Here is an 18,245-nt window from a genome sequence, read left to right on the forward strand (position 1 = left end):
GATGCGGGACTCGATCCCGGGACTCCAGGATCATGACCTGAGCTGAAGGCAGTCGCTTAACCAACTGAGCCACTCAGGCGCCCCAAGATGATTCCATTTATCACTGGTGAGTACTTGAGAACCACTAGCGCAGGTGACAACAGGATTTCCTACCTAAAGGAATAGTCCCTAGGTTCACTAACAATCAGTATTAAGTATTTAAAAGAGAAGTACTATATTGTAATAACCTTCAAAAGACATGAAGAAGGAATTTAAACACCTACTTTATAGGACTTTATATTTGGTGAAACAGAAACTGTTAAAAAGTCTCAGTCTGAGAAACTCTAGTATTCTAAAAAAAGAAAGGTATTTAACTTGGCATCCTGGATCCTGGAAAGGAAGAGGAGGCTTCTTAAAATGAAACAATTTTATTGTTGGTTTCAGCTATGTTCCTGTTCTTGAAAGAAAGTTCATCAGAACAAATGGACAGGTCCTCTATTATTACTGTCCACACAGGTATCTTAAATTTTGAGAAAACAGCTCTGTGGTCTTTCTCCAAAGATTAGTAAACATAGCTCTTTCAAACACTCTTCCAAAGCCATGGTCTCCCGAAGAACATTCAAATGCCTATGAGTTCACGAGTCAAGTACCTAGCTCTAAGTTCCTGACCTAATGGTTTAAAATATAGCTCTCCAATGAGCTGATATGAACAAGGTGGCATGATCACTGGGTGGTACAATACGTACTGTTGTATCATACTTCTAGAATGCTGAAATGAATTTATAGAGAAGGCAATTTCCTTCCAAAAGAAACTGGAATGATAAAACCCAGAGGACAATGGGATATATTTTAGGCATAGGGTGACAGCAAAGGACTCTGAGTAAATAAAGACAATGAGTTTGAGGGAAAAAAAAAAAAAAAAAGATTTGAATTCAAGGACACCATAATCTTTTAGAAAGCAAAAACCATGATAGAGAACCCTAATGGCAAAAGCAGTCATTTATAACCATTATAACCATCAACATGAGTGATTTTTTTTTTAAGATCTATTTATTTGAGGTGCGCCTGGCTGGCTCAGTCATTAAGCGTCTGCCTTCGGCTCAGGTCATGATCTCAGGGTCCTGGGATCGAGCCCCGCATCGGGCTCCCTGCTCCGCGGGGAAGCCTGCTTCTCCCTCTCCCACTCCCCCTGCTTGTGTTCCCTCTCTCACTATGTCTCTCACTGTCAAATAAATAAATAAAATCTTTAAAAAAAAAAAAAAGATCTGTTTGAGAGAGAGCGAGCTCGAGCACAAGCAGGGGGAGTGGGAGAGAGAGAAGCAGGCTCTCATCAGCAGGGAGCCTGGTGCAGGGCTCGATCCCAGGATCCTGAGATCATGACTTGAGCCAAGGCAGACGCTTAACCGACTGAGCCACCCAGGCGTCCCAACATGAGTGATTCTTTAAAGATTCCTAGAGACACCAATTTCTTACTGATTTAAAACACCTGAACAGAAAGAAAAAAGGAGGTAGGTAGACAGGGAGAGAGTAAGGACACAGATATTGTGAAAATCATCTGCTTCTGAGAACAAGAAGAATATCAGAGTTAACTCCCAATTCAAAAAGTATCTCAAATGAAATGGCTTTAATATAGCCAGGTTCCTAACAAGACTGCACACAGGCACCAGGGATGATACTGCATTTTTACACAAAACAATCAAAAACAAAAAATGAACCAATGCCCACAGACTAAAAGAAAGACTTTTGTCAGGGCGCCTGGGTGGCTCAGTCGTTAAGCATCTGCCTTCGGCTCAGGTCATGATCCCAGGGGTCCTGGGATGGAGCCCCCATCAGGCTCCCTGCTCTGTGGGAAGCCTGCTTCTCCCTCACCCACCCCCCCTGCTTGTGTTCCCTCTCTCGCTGTGTCTCTGTCAAATAAAATCTTTAAAAAAAAAAAAAAAAGACTTTTGTCTTTAAAGTCGTAATTTTTTTGTTAGAATTCAATCACTACTACTTTTTAAAAATATTTATGTAATGCCATACTTGTACTTCTGTAATTTAATATAATAACCCAACCACTCAAACGGTCTTAGAATAAATCTGTTAAAATTCATCCTTTCAATGAAATAAAAGTCCCTATTAAATGGACTTTATTCACTTATTTAAGTAACAAATTTATCATACGCCTATTGTATGCCAAATTTTTACGATCTTTAGTAATTCTATTGTCATTATCTGTAAAAAGTGGTATACTTTATATAATCAAATGTGATGCAAGTCCGTAATTTCTTATCTCTGTGATTCTACATTCAAAAATCCTAAACAGCATTTTCATAACATCTGACAACAAAACACAAATTGAACTAGTGTGAGGCCATCGCAGTCTTTAATCACCCTCAAATGTGAAAACGTTTCATTGTAGAAATACTGAAATTTTTGCTGCAGGTGTTAGTTAATACAGACCCACTTGACAAAATTTACTATGATTCCCCAAGTCAAGTGCCTAGCTCTAAGTTGCTGACCTAATTAGGGGTTAAAACACAGTTCCTGACCTCGATGAGCACATATTGAAGAAAAAGATAAATACACATTTAAAAAGATTCCAGCACAAAACGGAATGTTCAAATGACCAAAGAGTGGTACAAACAACAGGCACTGTTTTATCATTTCTGGAATCCTCCTATCTAAGACACATCTGGATTTTAAAAGAGCTTTTATTCATCCATCACAGCTGAAGGTAAACATACATACATGCTCGGTATTGTCAAGTAAATCAAGATTTAATGATACTGCGTGGGATGTGCTCCTCCAAGATGGAGCGGGGACAGAGCCCACCAGGTGAAGTACATTCAGCAGCAACGCAGGGAGATCTCACTACAAGAGGGCACCACGGGAATGAAAACTGGTGACGTCTCAGAATAAAAGAACTCTGCAACGGCTGGGGCGCCTGGGTGGCTCAGTTGGTTAAGCGACTGCCTTCAGCTCAGGTCATGATCCTGGAGTCCCAGGATCGAGTCCCGCATCGGGCTCCCTGCTCGGCGGGGAGTCTGCTTCTCCCTCTGATCCTAACCCCTCTCATGTGCTCTCTCTCATTCTCTCTCTCTCAAAATGAATAAATGAAAAAAAAATCTAAAAAAAAACACAAAAAAACTCTGCAACGGTGGGGTGTGAAGGCTGCACACTGGGAAGAGCAGAATGAGGGTGCACCCCCTTTCTTCATGGGTCTTCTCCTGAAGACCTAGAGTATGAGGGTCCACAAAGAGTATGTCTGCTAGTTTTTCTAGATCCTCTAAAGAAGGTGCTTCAGAAAGACCAAAACTTGAGAGAGAAAGGATGCTGGAGCCGGCAGCTCTACCAGCGGAGCAGACATGCAGGCATGCCAGACCCATCTGCCAGAATCAGTTCTCCCTCTCTGCGACCACAGCAGATCCGAGACTGGCCACAGGGCCGCCCAGCAGCGCTGCATTTTCCAGCCCCCGCACCCCCGCCCCTGGTATGTATGAGGTGGCCAGGTGACTAAATGCTCTCAGATGGCAGATGATCGTATGCCACTTTCGGGTCTTGGGTCTTAAGAATTATGGGGCCCTTAGGTGGCTCGGTGAGTTAAGCGTCTGACTCTTGATTTCAGCTCAGGTCATGATTTCAGGGTTGTGAGATCCAGCCCTGTGTAGGGATCCACACTGGGCATGGAGCCTGCTTGGGATTCTCTCTCTCCCGTTCCCCCTGCCCCTTCCTTCCCATCTCTAAAATTAAAAAATAAATTAAATTAAATACAAAAAAAAAAGAATTAGGCATCCGCCCTTCAGCAGCGTCCTCCCATCGGGAACACAGAAGTGCCTATCACCCAACTTCAACCACACCACACACACAAGGACAACACCCTAAGGCACGGCAGATCATGAAGATAAAAGGACCCTGGGTCCCAGGACCTCTGTGTGGATCACAGCTACCCTGCTGCCCACTTACCTCAGGACTACCACCCGAGCGAGAAACAAACTTCGATGTTTTTATACTACTTTATCGCTGGACTCTTTGCTACTGTGCCTCAGTCCTTACCTAACAACGCTGATGAGGAAGCTACACCATGTGCGAACCATCCCATCCCACCTGTCCAATTTCAAGAGCCCTATCTAAAAGGCAAACTCCATCTCGGGATAATCTAGACAAAATTGCCGTTTCTCAGCCTCATCTGCATTTTGTGGCCATAGGCTCAGAGAAATAGGAATTCGTTCATTCGGCAAACTTTTGAGCCGCCTACTACTATATAAAAGGTAGTATGTTCCTCACTAGGGATAAAAAGTCAACAGGAAAAAGAAAGCAAATGAATCCCTCCCCGGGTCAGGTCCTCCGTACTGCATGCTTTTCACCCAGAAGGCAAGCTCCAGGTCATCTTCTCTGCCCTGTCTCCAGAACTTTGTGGGGCCTTTCCCGTAACAGATGCTCAGGAAGTGGCTGTTAGGTGAATGAATGAAGAAATCAATAAATTGAGTCCTGTCCTCAATGAACTCAGTCTAATAGGGGAAACAGAGAAAACAATGTAGTACCTCTTACCTCATGGGCATGCACAATGTTCACAGATTTTTATTTATTTATTTTTTAAGATTTTATTTATTTATTTGACAGAGATAGAGAGCACAAGTATGCAGAGTGGCAGGCAGAGGGAGAGGGAGAAGCAGGCTCTCCGCTGAGCAGGGAGCCGGACGTGGGGCTCGATCCCAGGACCCCAGGATCATGACCTGAGCCGAAGGCAGCCGCTTAACCGACAGAGCCACCCGGCGCCCCAATGTTCATGGATTTTTAGAAATGAATGTATCAAACAACTTAATGCAAGTGCCATGGAGGGGTAGGAGGCATTAGAAATCAGCACAGTCTTCCTGGCAAAGCTAAAATTTGCATGAGTTCTAAAGAACAATTAGAAGGTAGCCAAATAAATCAAAAAAAAAAAAAAAGGGTTAGGCCTCAAGAAAAGATGTGGCCCCTGTGCCGGGTGAACACGTCTACGATGACTGGTTCCAGTCATACAATGAACACAACTAGTACTCCTTTGAATGCTACCGCTTCCCTTAATTAAGTCTACAGCTGAATTCTTTCTCTAGCGTTTGCATCACCCCACTTGCCTAATGTGAACTGCTGTTCAGATTTAATTTTCATTTTTAATCTAAAAATCAGGACTTACTGGACTCATTCTAAAAAGTCCTCTATCGTACAATCAAGGAATCTCAAGGTTGATAGGAATCAGGAAGGTCACTGCATAAAAGTTCTTGGAAGTCACTTACCCTGATCAGCTATAATCAGATCTCCTCTGCAGTTGCATGGGATTTTTATCCTTCTCCTATGGCATGTCTGGTTTTGCCTGAGTGTATTTGTTGATGTACACATCCTTGCTCCCCCACTCGACTGCATGCTCTTCATGCAGCATCCACATTCTTCTTTATCTCATATTCCTCCCGTGCTCAATAATCAAAGGCTTGGCATGACATCATCTTTTCACCCAACCCCATCAGCTCTGGCAGCCCCTGTCAAGTCCCATCTACTTGTTTCTGGGCGCAGCCCCATTGCTCCTTTCGGTAAAGATGAGATGCTGCACCTTCTTTCCTACGACCCACAGCCAACCCCACAGGTAGAGCTACCTTCCTGCTTCTAATGCCAATAATGCCACATTACTTCCTTTTTCGCCTCCATTTCTATTTTGGGTTAGGGCTTAATCCTCTAAGCATTAAAAAAAAAAAAAAAAAAAAGGAACAAGTTCCAAATAAACCATCCCATTTGTAGGATGCAGAATGTCTGTATCTCAGAAATTGTCAGATGCTTCCTGGCAGATGTTTTAAGCCTGGAATCATCAATGGCCTTTCCAGTTCCATCTTTTGTTCCTCTGACAAGGTTACTGTGCTTCCTTGAGACTTCCTGTTTGAATAACCACACACTTGGGCGTTCAAAACTCCCATGTGTTCATTATTCACCATAAAAGGGACCTGAGGAAGTAACCAGGCAGTTGAACACAAAATAATGTATGAACAGAAACAGCTGTGTGTTAGCAGGATGGACAAAAAGACAGCAGGGATCTAGGCACTGCTGTGAATTTCAAAAACAAGGTCTATTTAGTCAGGCATGGTTAAAAGTCTGCTGATTCAGAGCATTAGTGACCCGTTTCATAAAGTCACTAGAGATGTGAATAAGTCTGTTTCCAGTTACTACTTCCAGAGTCTCAGCCCCACCCCCACCCTTCCCAACAATCTCCCTCTCGTGGGAACAAAGCTGCCTCTCCTTTCTCTCACAGAAAATGGCAATACCAATTCAAAATATTTCATGCAAAAAAATTAATACCTATTTTATTTCCCAAACCAAAAAGCAGATCCCCCCCCCCTTCCCCAAGGGCGTTTCCTATAAAAACACAGGAAAGCAGAGATACAGGTACACAAAGGAAAACACAAACAGCAGCAGAGAAAACAAGCCTACATTCTCCAAACATCTGGAAAGTATGTTAATTTCCAGAATCAGTCCATCTTTTGGTACCCTGAATTCACCATCTGTGTCTTGTGCTAGGATATAAGAGCTTTAAAGTGGACATAAGTTTAAAACCAAAACTTTTATTAGAATGGCCATAAAACTGAATGACCCCCAATTCCACCAGGAGTTGATGCTCACTTATTTCTTGGCATGTGGCAAGAATGCTGAAAACAGCAGTAAACAAACCAGCTTGAGCCTCTAAAGCAATCCTGATAAAGTAAACAAATTTTATTACAGCTGTATTACAGATGTTCCCAGAAACTTTCATAATCTAGTAGAGTTCTACAAATTGGGTTTTCAGCAGACTGTCTATCCCATGAACTTACCTAAAATATTTGCTATAAATTCAACTCTGTAGAGAGCCACTCTAAAAGTTACTCCTAGACACTCAACCCCACAGAACATGACCCTTTTTCCATGAAAGGCAATCATATGACCAAAGCAACTGAAGTACACGATTGTTCTTTTGGTTTCCAACTGCCCTCTCCCTTCACATCCCCAGCCACCCACCCCCATCCATGGAGGCTCATCTCTACCAGATCATGGTCTGGCATTAAAATGGCAATAATCTAAAAATTTGGTGACACCAAAACAACAGAGGTCAACAGTCCTATCAGAATAAGGTCCGAGACAAGCAGGAGCCACTGGGGGAGGAACCACAGCACAGAAGTGCAGGTGGACAGCCCAACTGCTAAACCAAGGCAACTACACCCTCACATGAAAATCCACATCTAGATCGAATCATTTACGTTGCCAAGTTACTCTCATTTATTCCTCAACAGTTCCTAATAGATCCTCAACAGTTCCTAGTAGATCCCAACAGATCCTAACAGATCCTAATAAAAGGATCTCTGCTCTTGAGAACATCTGGGCAGACGGACCATTCTTTCCTCTAATCAGGATTTGTGTTGCCAGAGCCGGAAAATACCACTTCCCAGTCCTGCCAAAGAACAGAAAGCCCTTACAACAAGAGCTGTTCAACTCAATGTCATCTAGATATCACCATCCCCTCTTCAAAGACAGTGAAGCTCTTCTCTTAGAAATAGAATCCTTTCATTCTCCTGGAAGAAAATTGATGGAAAAGTTTTGAGGAAAATACTTACGCTTCTGTATTTTACCAACTGGCAAAAAAAGAGGGGGTGCGTTTTAAGCCCAACATTCAGCCCTCAAATGCAGCAATGGGTACCATCCCACCCAACCACCCATAAGAAAGGAGCATACCTTTAAACACGATTAGTCATCACATCACTAAGAGGTGATGATGTAGCCACACGTATCACAGAAAACACAATGTGTGCTAAGCAGGTCTATAAAGAACGTAGAAAAGGTAAGACGGCGACTCAGTACTACTTAAAATGTAATCAGTCAACTCACACCTGCGAAGAAAAACCAACCCTAGAATCTCAAGTTCAAGAAGCAGGGGGTAGTCTGTAGCGAGGCAGCGGCGCAACACGCACAATCTAAGCAGGAACCAAGACCTCTCCTTCAGCGATCAGGCAAAAAAAAACACAAATAAAAATTAGGTATCTAAGAATCCCCTGATTGAACCTTAGCTCAGCAGGCTCTGGGGAGACTAAGGAGATATAACTTAAATAAAGGATAGATACACAGAGAAGATACATGAACTAAATAGACAAAGGTTTACAAATTAGCACATACAGAAACCAAGGTGAAGGGAGTCACTTCTGAGCCTGAAAGAAATCTCCTAGGACTCCTAGGACCACAGTAGTTACATATCAATCAATCCATAAAAGGTTGATTAGACCTATTTAGTTGGCAAACTTGAACAACAAAAAAGCCACCATGCGGGGCGCCTGGGTGGCTCAGTTGGTTAAGCGTCTGCCTTCAGCTCAGGCCCAGATCTCAGGGTCCTGGGATCAAGTCCCGCATCGGGCTCCCTGCTTGGCGGGAAGTCTGCTTCTCCCTTTGCCCTACCCCCCCACTCTCTCTCTCTCAAATAAATAAATAAAATCTTAAAAAAAAAAAAAAGCCACCATGTAAGAGTTAGAATTTACTTGGAGCAGAATGGAAATGAAATCAAACTTTGGAGATGGACCTGGCAGCCTTATCTTTAAGGATGTCAGATAAAGTAAGCAACTGAACTAAATTCAACAGTTCTCAACAACCAGAAAAGAGTCATGGATAAGGCAGAAAGGAGATAAGGGGGCACTCCCCTGACCACCCTTCAGGAAATGGGGTATATGGTATACTTTTCCTATCAGTAGACACTGACAAAACCCAGGATCTCATTCAGAAATTCAATAAATTCCTTAGAAATTCCTAGAAGCATTAAGAGCTAAATATTAATAAAACTCTAGCATAAGTACCCCAAACCTAAAATTCTTCCATTGCCAACAATCCTCTGTTCTTCATAAAAAGTGCAAAGCCCTCTGTAAAAGCAGCAATCCCAATCCAGAGCCCCTCAAGCAGAGGTCTCTCAGAGAACCTACTTTCATTTCACCCCTCAATTAAAGATCTTTCTCTAGTTCTCTATCACTCATGGAGTCTGTTCTAACATGGTAGACTAGGAAGAGCAGAACCTATCCATGACAAGTCTAGATTCCAACCTGAAGTCAGAATGTCACTAGTGACCTCAGAGAAGTCACTAGTCACCTCACATGATTATTCCATAGGATGTAACAACAGTTCTCAATTGTTTTTGAGGATTCAAAAAGGTAGGAAGGGGCGTTCTCCATGAGAGGTGATTTACTTTCTTCTGTCCCCTAATTTTCAGGATCCTCGTCTTCTCAGAACCCATCATGCATGTCTTCACTACTCCATGGAAAGCAAACAATGCCTTCACCATTATCCAGTTACTTTTAGATCTTTAAACAACTCACCCTTCCTGCAAAGTCCTTCATTCCCATCTGCTATTTTTCTTCAAGACCCACGAAGCTCTTCCTGGCTAACTTCAATCTACACTCTTCAGTGTCCCAGAGTTTCAACTGAATTATTTTTACTATGCTTATATTCTCCCATTGATTCCCTCTGCTTGAATGTTTTTGTCTCATCTCCTCAAACACATTACAAATTACCTGAACATAGAGTGTCTCAACATCTGTTGTTACCCACCCATCGCTTATTACAACAGCCCTAAATGAAGGATTTTCCCACCAGGGTCACCTTATTTACAGAACACCTTTGCCCACTAACTAGATTTACAATCCAATAAGCTCATCTCTTTTTGGTAGGTAGCTCTTTTCATTTACTTGGAAATACTTCACAAAATTTCATAAACTTCTCTAGGAAAGCCACACAATTCAAGCTTCAGACTTACTATTCTGAAAGGCTCAATGAGAGGAAGCCATTACTCAGAACATGTCAAACGAAAGAAGATGGGGTCTTCACACTATAAGTAATTTATGGAACATTTAGATTTCACCACAGAAATTAAATAATAAGTTATATAAAAACCAGGTATTGTAACCAAATCACAACCACGTAGACATTCTTAGAGGATTCTCTAAACCTGCAGCAAAACCCGCAAACCTACGATTTTACCACTTGAAACCACAAAAGCATCAACCAAAACCACTACCTGCTTAAAGGTACATGAGAAGAGCAAAGACACATGGGTGCTCTTCCCACACCATTCCCCACACTTCTCTTCCTGAGACTTTCCATGAAGCTCACCTGAATGCTTTCCTGAAAGCATTCTGCAGGTACTTCAATTAAAACCATCTGTCCACTCACCCAAGAAACATCTGTTAACACCTATTATTGCTAGCGACTGCTGGTAGAGAATAGAAAGACAGTACGAGAAACAGATCTTAGATGATTAAGCCTCAGATTTCGTGCACTACCATTTTAAGCCAAAATCACCAGTATGTTATTTTGTATACCTGACTGAAAAGTTTAATTTTTTTTAATTTGAGGAATAATTTACACACAATGAAGTACAAAAATATCAAATATACAGCTCCGAACTTGTACATATCTATACATCTATGTAACCTCCCCCCAAATCAAGACAGAACATAAAGTCAGAACTATATAGGAGCTAAAAGACTGGCCATTAACCTTATCTCTGAAAACACTGACAGGCGCCTCCTCTGTAGTCACTGTCATGGAGAATCAGTTTGGTTAGCAGAAACCTTCATGTACTCTGTGATTTATCATCACAAAACAAAATTCACTGAGTCCGTAACTCTACATAAGACCATTTCCATTTTTTATTTTAAGAATTTAAAAAAAAAAAAATGTGAAGGAGGCTGATTCTCGATCAATATTTCCAAGAACTTTCAAAACAAAAAGATAATAAAAATCCAAAGAAGATGATATAACAAAAATTCCATGTTGCCTTCCATATAACAGGAAGCGGCCACACAGTTGGAAACAAAGAGTAAAAGAAGGGAGCCCAGGGAATATAACTCCAAAAGTTTTAAAAGAAATCATGTAAATCCCCTAATTCATCTCCCAGCCTTGCCACAGGGTTCTCCTCCCACAAGAGATCTGAGAGCCCCATTGTCTGAGAAAGAGATAAGTCTGCTTTATTTTAATTCATGAATATGTAGCTCCATAGGGCACCAGGCTGACTGGGCCCAGTTATTTTAGGATGGCCTCCTGGAAGAGCCCATGGAAAGAAAAGCAGATGTACTTAATTAGTGTCCCCACAGTCTGGCACAATACTCTAAAACCTCAGAGACATTTCTATAAATGCGTTTTCTGGTAACCACTTTTAGCAAGCTATCAATTTTAGGCACTAATGAGCAAACATCTAACTTTTATCATTTTATAAGAAAAGAGATGCTTGCAAATCCTAGCAAGGCCCTCTTACAAATCTAAAAGCAAGCAACTTAGGCAAGACAATAGAACCAGCACACAGTCATCTTGGAACTTTACCCTTTGAAACTGACAATTTAAGATAAGGAACAGATTAATCCCTTATTTTTAAAAATGTTCTCAGGAATTTGGGGCAGTAAAAATAAACAAACAGCTCTGCTCTGAGCTTTGACACTTTTCCCTGAAAGTCAAACAGAACAGTGGTAGAGCTGTCAATTAGGTACAGCTGGAAACAAGGAACAAGTAAGGAAGCATCTGTTGGTTCTGCACCCGTTAACTCTAGACAAGTAAGTGATGACCGTCCATCTGCCTGACGACTATAACGTGGTTCTTCACTAGCCCGCAGGGAAGAGGGAAGGGTCCCTCAGTATGCCTGTCTTCTAATAGTACCCCAATGAATCAAATAAACTAAAAATGATGCCACACACATAGGCAGATATGTCATTATAACTCTTCCCCACAACTGCCCTTTAAGATATCCTTGAAGGGGGTATATTTTAACAACGGACATGAGTGCAGGTCCATTTCTAAAGAAAACACACACGATATTAACATTAAATTTTCAGAAATACATATTCACTATGAGATTCAAATCTGAGAAGACAGCTTACTCATATAATTTATCTAGATGACTTCAAATCACATAAAACTCTAGTTTTTACCCAAAAAAGGACACTCACAGATCTTTCAATTCCATGTCAGTTACATCTAACTCAGAACTTTTTTTTAAAACTATAGAAATAAAAAAACCATGTACCACGTTTAATATTAGCTATTACAGTGGCGTATGTCTCAAGAAAATAGAGAGATGACCCTGATAAAAATAAACACAAACTCCACAGTATTGCTGAGGAGAATGTAAAGTAGCATGCGATGTCTGGGGACTCCTTATAATTCAGGCATTCATGTATTCACTCACTCTACATACATTTATGGAACACTACACCAGACACATTGCTAAGCACTGGAGATATAAAGACTCTAGCCTCCATCAAAATGATAAGTGAATGATCTATGTGCTCACACCTTTCACTTACAACTTATTATATAACACTGAATGCACTGGTCTAGGGCGGAAGTCACAAAATGTGTGCTGTAGAGGCCCAGAGAGTAAATATTTCAGCCTTTGAGGGTCAAGACATACAGTATCTGTTGCAGTAACTCAATCCCTTTATAGCACAGAAGCAGCCATAGACAATAGGTTCATAAATGAAACTCACTGTATTCCAATGGAACTTTATGGATACCAAAATTTGAATTTCATATGATTTTCATGTCACAAAATTTCACTCTTTTGATTGTTGAATGAAAAATGTAAAAACATTTGCACGGTGCATACAAAAAGAGGTGGCAACCCTGGGCTGGATTTGGCCAGTAGGCTATAATCTGCCTACATCCCAGTCTAGAGATACAGGTCTCCACATTTAGGCCACAAGTTCTGTGAGGTCAGGGCAATGTCCTATGAATCACTATGCGTCCAGGAATTGATATGGTGCTGAGGAATGGCAAGCAATTAACTAATGTTCGTTATACTGAACTGAATTAAAAGACTTAAGTCCCTGACTGTCTTCAAAGACTTCATGGTCAAGAAGTGGTAACAGACAAATCAAGAAACATGTATCACTTATAAGTGCTGTGGTAGATACCTACAGGGTGGTGTGAGTGGGACACCTAATCCATGCCTGGGAGAAGGATGAAAAGGGTAGAAGACAGAGAAACTGGGGAAGAATTCCTGAAGGTGGTGACACCTAGGAGAAGAGTTCCAAACCAGAGAAGCAGCCCTTTGAGCATATAAGATGACAAGAGATAAACCTAGAGGTTAAAACAACAGTCCAGATCCTAAAGTGCCTTGTATATCATGCCAAGGAGTCTGGACTTTATCCTAAAGGTTTGAGGAACCACTGAAGAATTTTAGCTGGGAAATGATATCATCAGATTTGCATTTTAGAACCATTACTCAGTCCAAAGTGTGGCTGCTTGATCAGAAGGGGCAAAATGGCGGCAGAAAGACCACCAAGTAGTTAGAAAGCTGTTGTAGTAATTCAGGTGAAATTCAGTGGAAAGCTAAAATAAGGTAGAGATAAAGGTGAGGATTCAAGAGACACAGTGGCTGGATATGGGAGGTAAGAGTGGTATCTTGGACAGATTGTAGTAAGGATGGGTGGGAAAGAAAGGGGTGGAGTTACAGTTGCCTAGAACTGACCTGCCTCCAGCAGTGGATCCTATCTGCTCTCCACACAGAGTAATCTTACTGATGAGAGCCTATCAAGCCTGGTTATCTTTTATGAGAGACTTGGCAAAAAACTGGTCTAGAGCCTTAGGATTAAACAGTAGTGCATTCATTGAGATATGACTTTGAGTTGGGTAAGACAGTGAAGAATGAATATAGTTTTGGACATGGCCTTTGGACACCCCAAACTGACCATGGCCAATAAGTCTTTAGGACTGGAGTAAGAGCTGGCCTAGAGATACAAGTTTAGAATTTATTAATTTGCAAACAGTAAATAATGCCTTGGGACTAAGAGGAATTCACTCAAGGAAAGTGAGTCCCATGAAAAAGAAAGGAATCCAAAAATATAAGTGAAAAAGAACAGAGGGAAAAGGAGGAAAACCAAGGGAGTCTGACATCTCTGAATTAGTGTGTACCTGAACTTGTATTTTAAAGCTGGCCTGGAATAAACTAGTCACTCTTCTGAAAGATCTGTTAAAGAAGCAGAGAGTTGCAGGGGTTAGTGCAATAGACTAAGGAGTCAAACACCTACCTCCACTGTGACTTTTGGCAAATCACCACCTCAGGATCCTCATCTTTGCTTTCACTGAGTTGTGGAAGTCTAATCAGTGATAAACTGAAAGTTTCATAAAGTGTAAAATATTATAAAAGCACTCCTGATTTATCATCATCATTAAGACAGAGTACGAAAATTCCATCTAAGAGTGTAAACTTCTGAAGACACGACCTTCAATCCTGTATACCTATCAGGTACTGTACTATGTATTTAGTAGGTATTTAAAAAATGTTTGCAGAATATTTGGTAGTAACATGAGAATGTATGCATGGGGGGGGGGGGGAAGGAGCACATAGCAAAAGGCATATCCAACTTCCTAAAAGGATTTAGAACTGAAATAGTCAAACCAACCCTCCCACAACTGTGGCCAGTGAGAAAATAATGGGGGGTGGGTGCTTATAGTCCCAACTTCTCTCCTAATGCGTAAATTGTTTCTCTGAATGCTTTAGAAACATGGAGAAGGTATTTACAGAAAAAGCCATGAATTATAGAAAAGGAAAACAGCCAACAGCAACTTTATAAAACTGTGTTCAACTATCGCTGGCCATTAAAGAAGAGCTCCCTAACTTCTCAAGTTGAAACCTGCAAATGTAAATCAGTCCTTTGTGAGACAAACTAAAATAGTGTCCCCTCGGGGTGTGCAAATACCACAGTGAAGTCACCAGAGTGAACTATTCCCTGACACAGTCAGAACCTACCTTGCAAAGATTGCCCTGGGGAAAAAAACTGCTGTTTGTTTCATTTTAAATATACACTGAAAGGAACAGAATAAAATGCAGTATCCTTACATATCAATTATTGATTTAGACACACAAAGAAGATATACCTAAAAAGCATCACTTAATCACTGTTCCTAAAGCTTATAGAAGGAGGTTGGAAACAAATCTGGTCTTGGTGTAAATTTTAGGAGTTCCATAAACTTTGATTGAGTTGGTTTATAAGCAGTTTCTTCCTTAATCTAATTGTTTTCAGAAAGGGGGAGAGCTACCTTCCTCTAAGATTCAGACCCAGCCTGCCAAGTTTCCATCCGCAATGACTATCAAGTTAATTAAAAAGGCTGTTTAATAAAAGTCAAATCCTCAGCTACAATCTTACTATCAACTATCCCACTGATACTAATAAAACTTATTATGACTTATTATATAACATAAAAGCCAAACTTTTAAACAGCAGATGAATAATCCATACAGAAGTTAGGAAAGATCCAGAAGTTGAATGCAAAATAAGACTTCTTTTTAGAACAGGGTGCCTGGCTGAGATTTCTCTCCACAACAGACAGAAAATGCAATTCTTGTTCCCACAGCAACTTGAACTGATTATATCTGAGGATACACTGCACCCTGGATTACTGTATATGGTGCTTAAGACATGGCTGCTTTCAGAATCCACACTGATTTTCCTGGCTTCTGTACAAGTGATGATAATGGTACAATGATCTAATTTGTCCTTGCCATCAGTTAAAATCTGCCTTACCGACCACACCCCCCCCAAATGGTAGCAGTTAAAACAATAACGTAATTTTATATATACATGTGTATGCATGAAAAGTTCCTGGAAGGCTGCATGAGAAATTGTGAATGGTGGTCTCTTCCAACTTTGCAACTGAAGAGGAAGAGATTCCCTAGTCATTATATGTAACTGTTTTAATTCACCATGTCATGTTTTACTTTTACAGTAAAAAAATGACCTACGATTAATGCCAAAACATGTATGTTTCTTGTAACGACATAAGTGCAGTCTGACTTTGCTTATTTTAAAGTTTACTGCGTTTAAAGTTCAACATCAAAAGGGAGGGGAGAAAAGTGTTGGCTAGCCCTGCTTCTTTCACACTGCTCTCTTGGGAGTTTCACAGGCTCTGTAAGGGCAAAGCACAATATGCATCACTTGCTTAAGGGTATGTGAAATTTGAACTGGATGGGAGATTTAATAGATGCACAAACAGTCATGGTACTTGAATTCATGGGAAACAGTGAGCTAGAGCCCATGGAGTAACTGATGTTAGGAACTAAATATGCTGAACATCAAAACACACAATGATACATAAAGCCCTGCCTATACGTTCTAGATCATAACTTCCATGTATACATACATCCTTGTCATTAAAAAAGAAGCGGGGGGGGGAGAGAGAGATTGAGACATCACCCCCACAACACACAAATCTCCCTCCCCTTTTCCACCTTTTCAACCACACACAAATTCCTCTGGGACATCATTTAGGATCCAAGAAAAAGTACAGTAAGTTCTAGTCAGGCTTTTAGAAACTGTCTATCTTAAAAGTCTCAAGTAAATGTTTTCACAGTTAATCACAATACTCATATGGAAACTATTTTAAATAACTTTTTTTAAACCCATAGTTTTATGAACTTCATTTACCACGAATATTACCAAAAACTGAAGAAGATTTTTTCAGCAAAAACAAGTCCAAGCATACATTTTTAGGGTACAAAGTCATGTAAGAGTCCTAAGTAGATGGCCTCTGAGATTTCTTTTGACCTTTAAATGACCATGACCCAAAATTAATATATCTGCTCCCCAACAGTAACAACCTAACTTGACTGTTACTGTCTTATCTTTTACCTTTGTAACAGAGAAATAATCTTTGAGTAATCTACCTACCTCTGCAATCACCTGAAATAACCTTTTGCTATACAGTGCCCACAGTAGAAAACTCAGAAGGCCAAGATTGACAGCCTGACCTTTACCTAAATAACAGATTCGTATTCTGAAATTTTCAGTTGAATCTCAGGCACTTTGAGACATCGAGCAAATGCTTTCACTTTGAAATTTTTAGTATTTGAAAACAGATTAAGTAAAACTTGGTGGGCATTCCAAATTCAACACAGAAACTTTAATAAGTCAAAGTTTCCACAAAAATAATTGGATATAAATTTCAAAAATAATTTTGGCCAAGTTTAAAAATATAACACCTAAGAGCATATAGCTGTCTAGAGTTAAAGAGTATTCCCATGAAGTCTTAGAAGACCCTAGGTCTCTTGCTGTGTCTTAGAAAGGCACCTGTTCCAACATACTGTTGGTTCTAGGCATTTCCAACACCTTTAAAACACTTAAGTACAGTTTACTTCTTCCATCTCTGAAAAACAGGGGCCCCAGAGTTTTACTTTATGAACTTATTTTCCAAAAGTTCATCTTCCTAATAACTTGTCTAGAAATAAAATGGTATTACAAAGCTGCTAAACACTGCTTTTCTAAAACTTACTCCACACACGGTAATTTAACTACTTTTCAAGGTACTTTTGGTAAGTTATATTCTTTCTCTGGAATCTTGACACTTACATAGAGTCTAGTGTGCCAGCGAGCAGTGGAAAGAAAAATGCAAAACCATGACCAAAAGAACTATGTGCCTATAAAACATTCCTTTCAAAGACCCTCAAATAATACTAGCCTTACAGGATGATCTGGCTTTGACCAAAGAATGGCTTGGGCCCTATGTTCTCTCTGGAAGTTCATTACTACCAGCTACCAGGAAAATCAATTATTTCAATGCAATGGGGACTGCAGCTCTACAAATCAGATGCCAGTTTCTCACACATATTTTACTCTGTTAAACGCAATAATGAATTATTCTGCTTGTTTATATAGTTCAGTGATGAAGAAAAACTTACTTAGACCAAACATGATTTTTTTACCTTAGGATAAAACGTCCATCCTCATCTACCACCCAGCAAAAAAGTTTTCTATACATCCTTTTCCTGATTTCTAAAACGTCATTCATACATGTTCCTACACTTGTTTTGAATCAAAGTAAAAGGAAAGACAGTAAGGAGAGCCTTTATACCCAGGGACCAAACTGTGGCCAGAAATTACAGTGAGTGCACACTTTCTTTTGTTTTCTCTGTTCCAGGAGTAGCAGTGAAATAGTTTTGTGGTCCTTAATTACCGCTAAACAACTCTAAAGAACAGTAACTTTAAAAGCGAATTTCTATTTTAGTTACACATAGGCCATACCGGTAGTAAAAGCATTTGCTTCTCTCAAATTCCCTTCTCTAGAGACCCTTTGCTCTCTAGCTTATTCAATAGAGCAAACAGCAATCACGCTCAATCCTGGAGAGAGAGGCATTTAAACAAGATAAAAGTGCTGAAGGTGGACCTTCCTATCTCTGATCCAAGAACGCTCCGTGATGGCCCTGCGAGGAGGGAGAAAAGCGAGACTAGGGGTTTCTGATTAACGCTTCCGAAAAAAATGGACAAAAA

At 40.5% G+C, this 18,245-nt stretch overlaps 1 protein-coding gene across 1 annotated transcript in view; it reads right to left on the reverse strand.

Moving 5' to 3' along the window:
• LAMC1 (laminin subunit gamma 1) overlaps window positions 1–18,245 on the reverse strand; it is a 126,595-nt gene that overhangs the window by 107,328 nt on the left and 1,022 nt on the right. The gene's annotated exons all lie outside the window — the stretch shown is intronic.

This window comes from Leptonychotes weddellii, chromosome 6 (assembly GCF_054177405.1).
Source record: "Leptonychotes weddellii isolate Sample4059 chromosome 6, ASM5417740v2, whole genome shotgun sequence".
Taxonomy (NCBI): domain Eukaryota; kingdom Metazoa; phylum Chordata; class Mammalia; order Carnivora; family Phocidae; genus Leptonychotes; species Leptonychotes weddellii.